This window comes from Sitophilus oryzae, unplaced genomic scaffold (assembly GCF_002938485.1).
Source record: "Sitophilus oryzae breed Bouriz unplaced genomic scaffold, Soryzae_2.0 scaffold_1499_pilon_pilon, whole genome shotgun sequence".
Lineage (NCBI taxonomy): Eukaryota > Metazoa > Arthropoda > Insecta > Coleoptera > Curculionidae > Sitophilus > Sitophilus oryzae.
In genome coordinates this window covers 2111768-2117520 of record NW_022146168.1, presented here as the reverse complement: position 1 = coordinate 2117520, position 5753 = coordinate 2111768, and the positions used below count along the sequence as shown (strand labels likewise).

Below are 5753 nucleotides of genomic sequence, written 5' to 3'. Positions count from 1 at the left end.
CTTACCTGAGAAAAAAAACAGAGTATATATAGTTATTTTCATGGACTTAAATAGATTAGTTTTTATGTATTTATTGATAGTAATTAATATTTTTTGGTTGATATTGTAATTACTAATAAAAAGTAAACAATATAATGTAAGCATGTAAAGTTATATTTAAAAATTTGGTCTTATACTGTCAGTTATAAATAAAAGTGTGTGATTTAAATTTGATTTTTATACATGACATAAAATTGTTAAGATTCATTTGAAGTTTTACATATTGTCGAGGTAAAATTATGCCTACTTAATTTATGTATAACAATAATTGCAGTTATTTCAATGTTAAATTTATAGCAGCATAACTTTTTTATTATAATGATACTTAAACATTATGACACTTGTTTTAAAAATATAACATTAAATTGCAGAGTAAAATATATTTTAATTGTATTATGTGGTATTAACTTGCTTTTATTCAACTAATAATAAATTTGTTGTATAATAATCACTCCATAACATACAAACCTTAATTATACAGCATACATAAAGAGCTCCTATGCGTTTCAAGCTTCTTTTTAAGTTATTTTTAAATTAAGTGCACAATTACATACCTAGAATGTAGAATGTTTAGAAGAGGAGTCAATCATTACATACCTAAAATGCCGAAACTACCTGAAGTAATACTAATTGAAACAATCTTTCTATCAATATATTAATATATTTCAAAAATAGCAGGTATGTATCATATCAATTTAATTATTACATTTATTTGTTTCAACCATGGTTCAAAATTTTCTCGTATAAAAGCCGGCCTTCAAATTTAAGTTTGTAGCTTATTCATAGTTCCAAAGACTTTCGTTAAATCATGCTTATTTGTCAAAACTAACTACAGCATAACTGGTATAATAGGGAAAGTTTACTTATGGTATAGGTATCCCGTTCTCATCAACAAACAAAGTTTTTCCAATTGTTTCGACTGAATTAAGTACTAAAATGATAAATGTTATTCCAAATTTATTTCTTCTTACCTATTAACTTACTTCTGTTGGCGTACTTTGCGCTAAAAGGTAACATAAAATATATGCTAATACAAATGAAAAACACTTGTACGGAAACCATTCGTTTATAACCTCTTAACATATATAGGCCTAAAAAATTAAATTTATGACATTGAATATTAATAATTGACGTTAAAATGAAGGTAAACTGTAGATAATAAACGTAATTCTATTACAATTAATAAATATTTTATTTTACGGCTTGCCTGTCAATGTTGGTCGGCCATATTGGCGCCGGACCGACCAGCTGCTTAAAAAGCCGAAAGAGCGAAATGTTGGCCTCCTTTTTAAATTTGCCGCTAGTTTTGGCGCCAATATGGCGGTAATTGGGGTACTTTACATATCTAGGGACTTTAGTTGAACTTAAAGTCCCTAGATATATAAAGTACCGCAATTACCGCCATATTGGCGCCAAAACTAGCGGCAAATTTATAAAGGAGGCCAACATTTCGCAGTTTCGGCTTTTTAAGCAGCTGGTCGCTGGCTGGTCGGTCCGGCGCCAATATGGCCGACCAACATTGACAGGCAAGCCGTAAAATAAAATATTTATTAATTGTAATAGAATTACGTTTATTATCTACAATTTACCCTCATTTTAACGTAATATCAGGTTGTATATTAATATTCAATTTCATAAATTTAATTTTTTAGGCCTATATATGTTAAGAGGTTATAAACGAATGGTTTCCGTACAAGTGTTTTTCATTTGTATTAGCATTTATTTTATGTTACCTTTTAGCGCAAAGTACGCCAACAGAAGTAAGTTAATAGGTAAGAAGAAATAAAGTTGGAATAACATTTAGAATTTTAGTACTTAATTCAGTCGAAACAATTGGAAAAACTTTGTTTGTTGATGAGAACGGGATACCTATACCATAAGTAAACTTTCCCTATTATACCAGTTATGCTGTAGTTAGTTTTGACAAATAAGCATGATTTAACGAAAGTCTTTGGAACTATGAATAAGCTACAAACTTAAATTTGAAGGCCGGCTTTTATACGAGAAAATTTTGAACCATGGTTGAAACAAATAAATGTAATAATTAAATTGATATGATACATACCTGCTATTTTTGAAATATATTAATATATTGATAGAAAGATTGTTTCAATTAGTATTACTTCAGGTAGTTTCAGCATTTTAGGTATGTAATTGTGCACTTATTTTATAAATAACTTAGAAAGAAGCTTGAAACGCATAGGGGCTCTTTATGTGTGCTGTATAATTAAGGTTTGTATGTTATGGAGTCATTTTATACAACAAATTTATTATTAGTTGAATAAAAGCAAGTTAATACCACATAATACAATTAAAATATATTTTACTCTGCAATTTAATGTTATATTTTTAAAACAACAAGTGTCATAATGTTTAAGTATCATTATAATAAAAAAGTTATACTGCTATAAATTTAACATTGAAATAACTGTAATTATTGTTATACATAAATTAAGTAGGAATAATTTTACCTCGACAATATGTAAAACTTCAAATGAATCTTAACAATTTTATGTCATGTATAAAAATCAAATTTAAATCACACACTTTTATTTATAACTGACAGTATAAGACCAAATTTTTAAATATAACTTTACATGCTTACATTATATTGTTTACTTTCTATTAGTAATTACAATATGAACCAAAAAATATTAATTACTATCAATAAATACATAAAAACTAATCTATTTAAGTCCATGAAAATAACTATATAGTTAGCATATGCATAAACAACATTCTTGTTATTAGGATCAAATTTATTTGAGCTTTTTTTCATTGTTTTGATTAATATCCCTGTTAGTCCTGACTGGTAAAACCACCTGAAGCGATGTCATCCAAATCTATATATGTATCATAACATAACTTATTCTTTTAAATAATTATCCTTCGTTTGGTCTGATGATAATATATTGTAGATTTATCTAAACTTCTTGCTGCAAAATGTTGAAAACTAAACTACACTAAACATTTTAGGGAATGATTACGTAGAGATTTCACTTACACTTAGCATCCTTTTTAAAAGATATGTATGGTAGTTTGCAAGTAAGGTCTTTGTCTTGTTCTAGATTAGATTTCTAGAGGTTGATTTCGGCCTGACCCACTGCGACCTTCTCAGATCTATTGTGGTCTTGTCTTGTTCTATAATGAAGTTTTATGTACCAGTAGGTTATACTACAAATAAGATTGTTAAAAATATTCACTGGAGCATAAATAAATTCAATCCACTACCTAACGTGTATTGAATATCGACGATGTTAGAAAACACATCAAATGGCGGCCTTTTCTTGTAATACACATTTCTTCACTAAAGATATCGACGCCTATACATTATTAACTAATAAATTTGTAGCATTTTAGTGGCTTTATAATTATTTTAAAATATGTGGATAAATATTTTTATTCTGAAATTGACAGCTTCTCAACATTTGACATGACAAATTCAGACAAATGTGACATTTAAACAGTCCTACCACTACAGTTTTCCCAGAAATACCCCAAAAATCCGCCATTTTGGCGCCAATAACATTGAACAAACCAATTGCGGTACTTTATATATCTAGGGACTTTAGTTGAACTTTATTCGCAGCGACCTCTTCATGCAATGTCACATTTCATAAAAATAAATGTCATGATGCAAATAATTATGGAAGCCATTATTATTTTTTCGTTATTTGTTATTTACGGTGCGATTTTAACGCTATTTTTAGGTAAATTCCAGAACGCAATCAAATGGGTTTATATAACAAAATTTTCGAGCGCCTCCAAAAATATTTCAAATTATTATATTATTTGCAATAGAAACTCATGTTTGTAATTAAAAAAATATAATAATTTGCTTGAAACCAGGGTCAAACTTTAAAATATTAGTCCACTGTCAGAAATAACAAAATAACTAAGGAAAAAAGCTTTAATCTAGGTATATTTAGCTTAAAAACGCATAATGTTTGAGCCGTTTGGCTGTTCGTCTAAAAATTCATAAAAAAATATGGCCGTTTAATCCGAAAGATACTTTATAGTTCCATATGCTTCCACAAAGTACCGGGAACAATAACATATTAGGCCATTTGGACCTTTGAAATCTTCGGATAGATAAAGTGGCAATTGTAGCTATCCAAAGGCGACTTTATAGAAACAATAACTTTTTTGGAACTACATGGTCAAAGATTCTTTGGAACCATAAAGTGATTTTTTCCAAGGAACTTCCCTGCGTCACCAAATTGCCACTTAATTGGAGCGTTATATATATCAGAGCTCTGAATAATATAGAAACACTAATAATAGAAAATGCACAATAAGTAAAAAATAACTTCAAAGGACAAGGCGGAACCTTATAGTGGCACCAATGGAATGTATAGTCGCCACAGCCGCGATCGGTGTAGCATAACGCTCCAATTAAGTGGCAATTTGGTGGCGCAGGGAAGTTCCTTAAAACATTAAAATTAACGCCCACTCTTTTAGCTCTTGTTTTATATTGTTGGTTCTCAAATTAGTTCTCCTCTGAGATTCAGTTTTGAGATGAACTAACACTACACTCATCTACAGAAACAGCTTCAAAAATGTCTGTCACTACCTGATTTATGATGTTCATCAGTAGGATTATAGAAAGATGTAGTTTTTGTTTCTGTTGATGCATCAGCTCGCAATGATTCCTTTTAATTCTTCGGTGGAAAGTACTGGAATATCTAAATTTATTTTTATTCATCTTAGGGATTTTACAAAATTTTAATAAAGCTCAAAAGCAAGTAAAAGAAAACACTAAAACTGAGAGAACAAAATCTCATTCAAATCGGATTAACAGTTCTTAAAATATCTGAAAAAATGTGTTAATTTGATGCCCCCTAGCGGACAAACGAAGCACTTTTGTATAGAGGTAAATTGTATTCAATGAACTTATTTTGACTCCAAAAATACGTAGTAGTTCTCTGTCAATGTAATATTGGAACACCCTGTATAGTTCATATCAAATAAGTTTTAGTCAAGTGTTTAAGCTTCGCCGGCACAGCGTTGCCCACTTTTATATATTTTCTTTTAATCAAATATTTTAGGAAACAAATATAAATTAATTATAAATATACACTTGCGTGCATAGAAATCAGCCCAAGGCTAACTTTTGAAGTTAACTATATATTTTTTAGATTCTATTTGTCAGATTAAGAAAAAATATATGCTGTTTGAAAGACAATTTCATATTCTTTGAAAAGACTTTAGAGATATTAATTTGTATTTTGGTTTCTTTGGATTAAAATTATTGCATGAAAATTAATGCATGAAAGAAATTATCGTTTTTTATTACTAAGAGGTATGTTATTATTTATTTATTTATGTATGGACAATTAACTAAACTGAATTTTCAATAATGGGTATGAGCCCCTCTTGCTCTCATACGATTTGGCAACATCTCTCATACGATTTGGCATAGATTCAATCAAATTTGATATGTTTCTTGCTGGATGTTAAGCCACTCTTCCTCTACTGCAACAATGAGCTATGGAATAGAAGTTGGGGCTCTTCGTCTAGCACAAATTCTTCGTTTTAGCTCATCCCATAAATGTTCTATCGGGTTTAAGTCTGGACTGCATGCTGGCCATTCCATAACCCGAAAACCGACTTCTAAAATCTAATCGTGTACGATTCTTGATGTGTGTGCCCTCGCATTGTCATGCATAAAAGTGAATTCGTTTCTATGTAGTCGACGTAAGGTACCACATGAA

General features: G+C 29.7%; 1 long non-coding RNA gene across 1 annotated transcript; it reads right to left on the bottom strand.

Moving 5' to 3' along the window:
• Positions 1-558: 558 nt before the first annotated feature.
• On the bottom strand, positions 559-1298 carry LOC115877841. The gene is made up of 4 exons (XR_004049413.1): positions 1172-1298; positions 1023-1130; positions 637-970; positions 559-593 (listed from the first exon to the last, which is right to left on the bottom strand). It is a non-coding gene; the product is annotated as an uncharacterized LOC115877841 (long non-coding RNA).
• Positions 1299-5753: the final 4455 nt, after the last annotated feature.